A 12,160-nucleotide genomic window follows, 5' to 3' on the forward strand; every position below is an offset into this window, starting at 1 on the left:
GTCTCTCCTCATAGGGCTTGGCCTGCAAGCCCTTAACCATACGAGTGGCCCTTCTCTGGACCCTCTCCAGGTTATCCGCATCCCTCTTGAAGTGTGGCTCCCAAAACTGCACGCAGTATTCCAACTGCGGTCTGAGCCCGATAGAGGGGAAGTATCGCCTCCTTGGATCTGTTCGTCATGCATCTGCTGATGCACGATAAAGTGCCATTAGCTTTTCTGATAGCTTCGTCACACTGCCGACTCATGTTCATCTTGGAGTCCATCCCCTCCGTTCCACCAAGGAGGTCATTTCCTAGGCAGTAGGTATGCTGGACATTTTTCCTCCCTAGGTGCAGCACTTTGCATTTCTCCTTGTTGAATTGCATTCTGTTGTTTTCTGCCCAGCCATGCTCAGTCGACTCAATTAATGGAGTCTCCTCTGACACACCGGAATTCCAGCATGTTGGAGCAGCCTCTGCACTCATTTATAGGCGCCCTATATGTTTGGATGTCTAAACCCTGCTCTTCAGCATGCTAGGAATAGAGGGTCTGCATGTTTGTTTCAACTTATCCTATATAGAAAATGTTAACAACTAGCCTAATTACTCCAAAAACTAAAAAACCAGAAAGACAATCTAGGTCTCATGTAAGCTAGGCTGCTGCAAGTGCATGCAGCAGCTGAGTGGTAGGAAAACATTCAGGTGGTTAGGAGCCTTATCCCCTTGTCTAGTATTCATATTCCAGCCTGCAGCTCATGCTCTTCATTGGTGGGTAACCTGGAGACAATTTCCACAGTGTCTTTCTTACGCAGCATAAAAAGCCTTGTTGCCCCAATACCTCACACTAACATGAGGACAGTAAGTCACTAAAGGGCCGAATAAAAGCTATTTGTGATATTCTTTATCATTATGGAATTAATTTGACAAAGTTTAAGCATGCTAAAAATACATCCTTACATTCGTTTTTTGCACTGTTTAATTTTTGCAGCATGGCTGCAAGGTGTCTGTTTCTGTACAGCACCTTGGAGATGTTTACCTACTTAGTTTGTATAACTTTACACTACTTAAGCTAGTGTCATAATGATTGAAAACATTTAGTTCTCTGACTACAAGCCTGTTTTTAAAGCTGTATATTTTTAGCATCCAATAAAATTATTTGCATCACATTTTGAAAATACTAGCACCTGGATATTTGAAATATAACAGATTCTTAATATATTCTGAACTTACCACACATTATCCCCAAGGCTGTGCTAAATACCGCCATATAACCAAAGTAAAATGATGTTTGAAATAAGCCATACATCCTGAAATGAAACAAGGTAGCAATTTATTTCACAGGTCATTTTTCACTATTTCACTTATTTTAAAACAAGCTTAAAATGTTATAAGCATTTAATTTCATAGTTGGTAGGGTCGGAAGGGACCTGAGCAGATCATCAAGTCTGACCCCCTGCCATGGGCAGGAAAGAATGCTGGGGTCAAACGATCCCAGCTAGGTAATTATCTAGCCTCCTTTTAAAGACCTCTAAGGTAGGAGCCAGCACCACTTCCCTTGGAAGTTGGTTCCAGATCCTAGCCGCCCTAACTGTGAAGTAGCGCTTCCTGATGAAGTAGTGCTGCCTGAACCTACCCTCAACCAACTTGTGGCCATTATTCCTAGTTACTCCTGGTAGTGCTCGGGGAAACAGGGACTCTCCCATTCCCTGCTGGTCCCCCTTGGTAAGTTTACAGATGGCTACCAGATCCCCTCTCAGCCTTCTCTTGTGGAGACTGAACAGGTTCAGGTCCCTTAGCCTCTTCTCGTAGGGCCTGCCCTGTTGCCCCCTGACCACGCAAGGAGCCCTCCTCTGGACTCTCTCAGTGCTGTCCACATCCCTCCTGAAGCGTGGTGCCCAGAACTGGACACAGTACTCCAACTGCAGCCTGACCAATGTCGCACAGAGGGGAGGATCACCTCCTTGGACCTGCTTGTGGTGCATCTGTGGATGCATGACAAGGTGCAGTTAGCCTTCTTGACCGCGTCCTCACATTGGCAGCCCATGTTCACCTTGGAGTCAATAGTGACTCCAAGATCTTTTTCTGCCTCTGTGCTGATGAGAGAGGAGTTCCCCAGCCTGTAGGTCTACTGCTGGTTCTTCCTCCCCAGGTGCAATACCTTGCACTTGTCAATATTGAAACCCATCCTGCTCTCATCCACCCACCCCTGTAACCTGTCCAGATCTAGTTATAGCCTGTCCCTCTCTTCTAGCATGCCTACTTCTCCCCACATCTTAGTGTCATTTGCGAATTTGAACAAGGTGCTTTTCACCCCCTCGTCTAAGTCGCTGGTGAAGATGTTGAACAGTGCGGGCCCGAGGACTGAGCCCTGGGGAACCCTACTGCCCACATCCCTCCAGGTCAAAAATGACTTGTCCATCACCACTCTCTGGATGCAGCCCTCCAGCCAATTTGTGACCCATCTGACTGTGTAGGTGTAGACACCACAGTTGCCTAATTTTTTAATGAGAATGGGATGAGAGACAGTGTCAAAGGCTTTCCTAAAGTCCAGAAAGACTACATCCACTGCGACACCTGCATCCAAGGATTTTGTGACCTGGTCATAGAAGGCTATCAGGTTGGTCTAAGAGGACCTGCCTCTAGTGAACCCATGTTGATTGCCCCTAAGCATAATCTCCCCTGCTGGTCCCTCACAGATGTGCTCCTGGACATATAGAATTAAGGATTCTTAAACGATATTCTCAGTAGATTCCTAGCATGTACATTTCCAATTCTTCTCCCAAGGATGTGTTAGCCTTACTATAGGAATCAGAAAAGGAATGCTGAAAGACAAACTAGGGTAAAACTAAACACGTATTATTACATTACCAAATAATTTCTTAAGTTACATACAGAAAGTTTCTCACAACCCTACTTCTGCCATGTGCTGTTCCTTTAAATGCAGGGAGAAGTAACAGAAGTTCACTGTGAATTTTTAGCACATATACAGTTTGAGGGTTCATTTATGCCTCCCTAGTGTTGATGTCTTCCTGCCATTTGGGTACATCCATGAAACTACAGATCCACCAGAATTTCCTTTCATATTCCTGCCTGATTTTTCTGCTTGCCCAGAAGGCAGTTATTTTCTTGCTTCTCAAAATGTTCCCTCAGCCTTCATTTCCCACCATAAGCAAACAAATCTAAATTAGATATTAATTTAACTTAAATTAACAGAACTTAACAGAACAGTTCAGAAAAGCCTCAATGCCATTGATCTGATCTACACTAGCTATGTAATACTTCTGCTCTGGTTTGGGAGCACTCCAAGGTGTCAAATGGAGTAACAAATGGGCCAATTTTCTAATATAGATGAGATTTTTAAATCTAGTATTAAATATGCTATGTCGTTCTATAACAAATATGATGCCACTAAAAGTTACATGTGATTAAATACCTGATTTTTTTTTCTTTTTACTAAATGCTAACTAACTGAATGCTTAGTTTATGAAACCAGTTCTTTCCCACAGGGAATATCTCTTACTATACCTTTGCCTAGAACATCTCATAGTTGGGCACCAATTTAACCAAAAGCTCTCAGGGCCACTGTTATCTTACTAAAGATTAAACAAAATAAAATATCCTCCCCTCCACCCGTTTTTTAACGAAAGATTTCAAAGTGCATTACAAACATTGCCTGATCTCACCTCAGACTTTGGTAGGCAAGAAAGGGATATAATGAGATCATTTCACACACCACTAAATTATGGCCACCTCTGAGATGGAATATAGCAGCTGGGCTAGGGGGGACAAGAACAAAAAACATGTCAGAATATAAGAATACTAATTAAAAATAAAGGTAATTAGAAGTGCAGGTAAATAGAAATTCATCGGCCACATTGGAATACACCCAGGGTACTACAGTCAGCAGTTAGAAGTGCCTGTTAGAAATGCCATAATGAGGCCGAAATGGTTCCGAAAATCTGCTTTGTTTTGGCTGAAAGATGAGCAAAAAGGCCTCATATTGTGCAGAGACATTCTTTTCTGAATCAAGGACGTTATTAGTGTTACAGCTCTTTTGCAACACTAACAGGTCTTAGGAAGTGCTCCCCCCAAAATCACCGTGGTAGTCAAACCCTGTTTCACTTATGAAGACAGAGAGAATCACAGTACAAACTGATGGGGCTACAGCCTCTAAGATTTTATGCTTGTCATATTAGCTGGAATCCTTCTTCCTCAATGCAGTGAAACCAAGTGGAGTTTATGACACCTGCAATTTTCTTTGGTCCAATTAACTCAATCCAATAATTTTCTTCACAGCCACAAATGACTAGCCACCTGGGCCTTGCCTCCTACTAGGAAAAGTCCAATTATCCTTTTTGTAGTGAAATCGTACCTGGCTTCATATAGTGAAAAGAGGGGAGGGGCATTTCTTGAGCTGAATGAGGGTTTCATGCCATTAATCAATGCTTTGCTTCTTCTGAACATGTCTGTCTCCTAGATTAGACCTTGTAGCAAGTGCCAAATCAAAGAAACCTATGAAGCTTTCGCTCTGTGATGCTAAAACACCTATTTTGTGGAGAAGAGCTTCAGTTTGAAATGCAATGCTTCACACGCACACACCCCACCCACCACCCATAAAAATGTTATATAAAGGGCAATTTTAAAAACGTCAATATGAAAAATGCAAGGTCTAAATAGTGCCTGGAAGCTCAAATGCCACCTTTAGAAGGGGTGGAGCTAGAACAAAAGCTAGCCAAGGTATTTTGCAAGGAAGAGGTAGTCAAAAAGCATCATTGCAATGCAGTAAGATAACAGAACATCCCACTTGTTTTTAAAGTTATTCCCCAATCCTACCAGCAACAGTCTTTGGGCACATGCTGTGAGGAGAGAGGGTAGGAAATAACTATCTGAGAACTGGCTGTTCCTCCAACCTTCCTTTCAACGTACCAGCAAAACTCTCCTCCCAAACCTCATACCTCTAACACAAACTATCCAGCCATACTTTCCAGCATAAAGTATGCTCTCCATACTCTCTAAACATGCAGCACAAAGAACAAAAAACAATCCCTATAAGTATAATTGCTTGTTGCAGATGACCAACATGTAGATGTGTGGCTAGATAGCTTTTACACATAAAATTGAGTTGACCCCAGTAGTATCTATTCTGTATAAGGACCTAGGGGGTGTGCAATGCCCACTTCTAATCCAAAACAGGATAAATGTGTCAGTTTGTAGGGCCTATGTTCTTCACTAGCAGCTTGTCCCATACATAACTTCCCTCCCCAACCAGCAGCACAGATGTTATACTGATATAGATATGCCATAACAGTTGTGCTATTCCCTTGCAGACAGAGGAATAACTATACAAATAAAACTCATTGCTACAGCAGCACCGAGCTTGATAGGTTCTCCTCCAACTTGAGTCATAGGAGCTCTGGAAATAAAAACACACTTCTGAGGGAAGCCATCCGGAAACTCAAAATTGTAGAAACAGAGATCAACAACTGCAAAGACATACTCAGTTGGCCTGACTACTTTCTACTACCATATTTACTTACATGTGACATCTACATTTTTTTAAACCAAAAATTAGCACCCCAGACTTGAGGTTATGTTTTAAGTGAGGAAACTGACTTGTGCTGGAATGGAGATACTGGAATGGCTGCTAGAGTCTACTTTCCTCTATGTATAAATAAAGGGTAATATATACCTCAATCAATCAATCAATCAAATAAATACATAATTACATAAATAGATTACCCAAGCTACCTGGCAATGACTTTTGCAACTGCAGGGCAGCCATGAAGACCAGCTACATAACCAAACCTAGGTACTCAAAAATTATGATTCGGGCCCCAAACAATCATAGATTAAAAAAAAAATTAAAAAAGGACTAAATTCAGTTTTTTACTTCTAAATGCTAAGCATTTTGGGGTCACAACTAAACTATAACCATGTGGCTTAAAAAGTTATTGCATTTTTTTCAATGAAAGCTAAGATTTCACAATTTCTGGAATTGGAAACTTTAGGAAATAAAACTGAATTACACAAATGCTGGCCCTACTAGACTTTTAATGTATTTAGTACAATAAGTCTTTGGCCTCCGTTGAACCCCCTATCGTCTCCTGTAATACAAATAATTAAATATAATTTCAGTTTGGTAATTTCAAATATTTGAAATAGCACTTTCATTTACTCCAATTCAAAAATAAATAAATAAAATACTATTATATTTAATATTTTATCAGAACTGATAAAGGAAGAATAAATTAAAAAGTTAGTCCTAAAACAAGCATAAACTGTTTTTGAAATGGATTAAAAAATAAAATTAGAATTGCAGATGAATAATCAGTCATGTTTGCAAAATTGAAGAGCTGAGTAGGGAAGGAATTGTCTAACTCAGTGAAAGGTCTTTATACTACAACAATGAAATTGGACTTGTGAGTTGCATGTTGATACTTTTCCTAATGGGTAAAATAGTCTTCTATATAAGATTTAAATTTTGGTACTATTTTTCATACTAAATCATATTAATTTCTGTTTTTACAGTGCAGTTTCAATGCATTTTATATTAGTTTATAATTGCTTCTCATCTCTTCTGAATTATCATTTTCCATTTTTTTCATATTCAGTATACAGACCTCAAAACTGACATCTTTCTAGATATAATGCAAACTTTAAACTTCTACCAGACAAAAAAAAGCTCATTGTGATCCAACACCACACTACATATTTGGACCTCCCTACCTTGCCTCCTGTTATAAGGATCTCTTCCAAACACAAATACTGACAGTGACGATCTCATTTTAAGAGATGTTGAGCTCACTTTAAAGTAGTAGTATATGGCCAACAAGTTGTGCTGTGTGATCTTCCTTTACTGTAAAATATGTTACGGCTTAACTATAATTACATAATCTACCATATGTACAGCTATTTGTTTGACCTAACAAGACTTTCTTCATTGTGTATTGCCATTTTTAGTGCACACTTCACTAAGTAAATATTTTTATTATAATTATTAAATGTGATCACTGCATGCTACAAAACCTTCTCATTTTCTCAGTAGTGTAATAGGGCAGAGGGGAGTACAACTTCAGCTGTGGGAGCTGACTTAGAGGGGGTGCCAGTATGGCCTTCTCCCCACAAGAGTCCTTGCCACAGCAGGCTCAGCCTTGTGCCACAGGAGCCAGGCAGGTGCAGTAGTGTATTGGAGCAGGAACTGGGAAGGGAATGTGAAGCCCTCCACCTCTAGGAAGGTTTGCCATGAGAGGCACAGCCCTGCACCCGGAGGACGCATCTACACATGCATTTACTCCAGCCTAGATTTGCTGTGCAGTATACTATTGAACAGTAGAGGTTTTTGCATAGGTATCTACACATGCGAGGATTAGGGAAAAGATTTGCTTCCAGGTCCCTGCAGCCCTGCAATGGGCTCCTGCCACCACTCGGGGAAGCTCCAGGCTCCCCCTAGGTGTTAGCTCAGGGGCTGGCAGGGAGCACCAGGCCAGGAGGCAGTGTCCCCCCGCCCTGGCAGCTCAGAGCTCCTGGCCTTGGCTCCCCAATCAAGGGCAAAGGGCTTGGAAAGAGCTGCAGGGGATGAGCTGGTCCCAGCCCCTTGTCCTGCTCTACCAGTGGGGCAGCTAGCAGGTAACTCACTGCTAGCTGCCCTACCAGCAGATTGGGGCAGGGGGCTGGGACCTACCCCACCCCTTCAGGTCTTTCCAAAACCCATGCCTCAATCACCAAATCACAACACAGAGCTAAAACCTGGTTCTGACCAGGACCTCTCTTGGTCAGCCCCAAGATGTGTGGGGAAGTCTGCATGTGCAGCCCAGAGCTGGCTGGGGACTGCCCAAAAGAGGACAGTCTCCAGCCACCTCCAGGCTGCGTGGCTTCCCTGGAAGCAGGGAACTCAGAGCTCCCTGCTGCTGGGGCAGGGGGACATAGTCCCCACCCAGGCTCCTGTGGCAGAGCCCACGACAGCAACAAGTAGCACCCGGGGGCAAGGAGCTATCTCCCACCCCATGGTGGATGGCTGACTGGGAACAGATTTTGCTCCCAGTCAGGCATCTACACAAGTACTATGGAACCATGCATTTGAAGTACACATTATTAGGGAAATTTACTGCAAAGTAAGCATGTGCATGTGTAGACGCACATGTTTACTTCACAGTAAACTATGCTAAAGCTAAGTTAAGCATCTCATGTAGATACACCCAGAAGGATGTGAAGGGACACTAGCAGCAGACCCCAGGAAGCATGCACCACTACCTGTCCCTCAGCAATAACAGCTGCCACCTGAATGTGGGGACTTGGAAAAGATAAGAGTCCTTTCCATCTCTCTCCACCCTGCCCCTCTGCTCTCCAGTGGTCAGCATAATTCCCACCACTACCACCTCTGCCCTGGGTGTTGAAAGAACTTGCTATGCCTTTGGATTTTCTGTCATGGTCGTGACTAACCCTTCACTTTAATTCAAACAACACCTGGAGACATTTGAAGTAGTGAGCAGGAAAACCTCCCACCCTGCAAATGAGAGAATCATTATGGGAACGTTTTTAAACAGGACAGTGAGATCCCAGAGAGGAAGCTCTGAATGGGTGACCTGACCCGTTACTGAACGTTAGGCAATTATGTACTCTCATGATCTTTCTAGTAAACAGAGATTTAGCTGGATAAGCTGCTGTAGTCACAAGGTAAACACTCCCATGCAATGATCCTAAAGAATTTACTTGCCTAGAGACCTGTGAGCAGCTTCCAATTTTGTTCCTACAGAGTCAGATATACAAGCATCTGTAAATGAGAACGTTAAAATTCAGATGTCCAATTCCTTAATTTCAGAGTTTGCTGTATTGCCATATAAGAAAACAAAATGAAAAATAAGAAAACAGACAATAAAAATTGCCACATCAGCCTGTTAAAAAACATTCCTAGAATGATTCTCACACTCGGAGGTCCCTGGTGACTATTTTCAATGTCTCAAGATCTTCTGTGAACTTCAGTGAAGAGTTGCTCATTCATATGTGAGAGAAAATCAGAAGGTTTTGCAGCACAAAAACAATCCAAAATAAAAGAAATTTCAAAGATACTTAAGACTGAAGATTCATAACCTCATTCATTTTCATAGAGGATGCACTCATATTAAAATGCACCAGATTCAAAAGGTTGTTCTTAAATTGTTTTTAATTGAAAACTAACGTTATGTTAATCATTAACATTACAAGTTAGTTCATTTCCAAATAAAGGATACACATTCACTGTGGAGTTACCCTCCTGGAAAATGGAATTATTAGAATAGTAGATCCAAAGGCCACAAAGGATCATGATGACCATTTAATCTGGCCTCTTGTATGTGCAGAAGACGTTTCGCCATGAAAATTTTACATTTAGCCCACAAAGTCTCATTGAGATACAGCTACACTCTTAGAAACAGATTAAATAGAAAGCAATTCCAAACAAGCATTGCATGAACTTCAACCATAACATTTGCCTCAGGTTTAGATGTTCCTGGATTGTTTTCTTCAGTCCCAGTCTATTCCTGTTCCTTCTTCTTACCAAAGGACTATTCCCACTTCTTTTATCAGTAGGGTAGATATAATTAGTCACATTTCTCCCAGTAATTTAGCAGTACTTAACCAATTTCTCTGTTTAGCATCTCAACATCTATTGAGCAGGAAAGCAAAAAATCTTGCTATCCTACTACTAGTTCAAAAGCAATAAATAAGTCAAAGTACAACATCAGTTTTACCCTAATAACTGGCAGGACAGTACTTATTTACCAGGCACTTAAGGAAATATACTAAACACCTTTATCTGCATCCTTCACTTGGGGGAAATGAAACTCCAATGCACAGATTACCAAAAAAGCTAAACGTCACTCCCTAGACTCAGTTCTTCAATAAACCCCCTCCTAATTTGTTCAGTTTTCCATCATCTCAATGCACATTCCAAACTGAGCTATACCTTTGAAACTAGAAGGGACCAATTTCTCCCTTCATATATGAGATATAATGATCAGCTCCATGAAGACAGCATAGCCCAAGAATCCAAGGCCTCTAATGTACATCTTCCCACTCTTTCTAGAGGTTTTTCTTGTTTTGTTTTTTGAGACACTTTCTCAAGAACCTTGAATGTCTTCAAAGAGGACCTGGAAGCTATAATATGCACATAGCCCAAACAGTCAACGTAGAAACACAAAGGAAAAAAATTGGTCTGTGCTCGAAACACAGGGACCTCATAATCCAAGTACAAGTAAAGAGATTGCAGCTGGATTCAGATAAATGGGAAGGGTACAAGGAAATTACTGTCCTCTGCATCCTGTTAACTTCAAGGTAAAGTTAAACAACAATATAAGATCTAACATTTTAGTTAGTCTCTAACAGTCATATATATGTACTGAGGATTACATCCCTAAATAATTTATTCAAGAATTCCAAGATAAGAAATTCAAAGAAATGCTTTCAGTCATATATGCAGATATAGTATTTTCATGATACTGCAGTTACTCAGAGGAAGTCATGAATGCATGGTGGGGAAAAGCTCAAAAACTTTGGTAGGACTTCAAATGTTTTTAATTTTTTTCTCCTTGGAGAAATTAATGAGCTAGGCACTTCAGATAAGCCATTATTCCTGGATCCCTATTTAATTTTCTTTCATAGCTCAGGATTGTTTAGATTTATGCTGAATGGATACCATCAGATAGTGTTCAAATTGAATGCAAAACTGTCCATTACACCTTACCCCATTATATGTTCCATTCTTTGTGAGATTTTATTTCAAGGAAGTACATTACAGAGAAGAGAGAGCCTTTAGGGTATAGTATATTTCAAAACACAATTAAAATAAACTCTTCAAGTGGAAATGTAAAATGCATTTGTATTCTATTAAAGCCTTTGGCCTTATCAACTGCAGTGCACTATATAACAAGGTCATTAGTAACAAGCCACATACAATGGAGAACATACATCAGCAGTAGAAAAACAAACATCAGTCCAAAACACCACAATAACTTCCTGTACCTGTTCTTGTTTGCTTGCTGAGCTCTCAAACATTGTGAGTCGCTGCAATACATAAAAGCGTAACAGCTTGAGTCAATATTTGCCAACCAAAGTGAACGATTTTATTTAGCAAGATGACTGGACTCCTTGAGCAAATACATCTTTTTGTATGCCGCATAACAACCACGGACCTCCCTGCAAAATGACCACAGATGTCTAGCCTTAAAAGCACAAAATTTGTCTGGGGAATGGGTATTCCAAGCTTTTATACACAAATAAAGACATGATTCACAGTTTTCTCACAAATTTGGTATAGAACACAATCTAGATGTTATGATGGCTTTTGCCACTGCTGCTCTTCTGTGAAGGTTCCTTTTAATCTTGGCTTACAGGCAATGCCATGTCATAGGGTGCTGGCTCATATACTAACTTCTTATGAGTTCAGGTTTTCTTCTGACTGTAGTTTTTCAACAGTAATTCAGATTATGGAATGCCTTAATAAAGAAGTATAGTACTTATGAATTAAGTGACAGCAAATGAACAGAGGCAGCAAACAGGGCAAGCAGTTTGCAGGCAGTTCACAGGTCAGTTTGCACCCCCAGGTTGGTGCGAGGAAGCAAGGGAAAAGGAACCCTTTGGAGCCAAGGAACAGTAAACAGGCCAGCTTTCAGGCAAGTTCACTAGGGAAGGTGTGCTTGGAGGAAGGGCAGTAAGAGAGACGAGGCAGATTAAGAGACACAGGTAAATTGCTGGAGAATGTTGCAATGCCAGAGCCACTGCCACTGCCTCTGCTTGCACCTGTAAGGCTTCTGTCCAGGCAGGACCACTCACTGTCGAGGCTTCCACCTGGGTCCAGGTTTGGCACTGTGGGGACAGCAGCGTGCAGGCTCCTTCCAGTGATGGTCATGTGGGGGTGTCTACGGTGTGAGCGGTGCCTCCTGGTGATGTATCTTAGAGAACAGGCAAGAAAACTACAGAAGGAGGTTCAAAAGCATCCTCCGCCATGAAGGGTTCATCAATTAGAAGCCAGAGAAGACCTCCAGGACTGTGGAGGAAGAACTGCCAGATGCAGCTCTAGAGAAGGGAGAGTACATGGATTCCCAAAAAGATGAAAGCTGGAAGTTTGTGACTTCCGGCAGCACGCAGAAATCTTCATCTCCAACTGCAGCAGTTCATCTGGAGAATAGATATGGAGTCCTAGCAAAACA

Source organism: Alligator sinensis, unplaced genomic scaffold, assembly GCF_000455745.1.
Source record: "Alligator sinensis unplaced genomic scaffold, ASM45574v1 scaffold226_1, whole genome shotgun sequence".
NCBI classification, from domain to species: domain Eukaryota; kingdom Metazoa; phylum Chordata; order Crocodylia; family Alligatoridae; genus Alligator; species Alligator sinensis.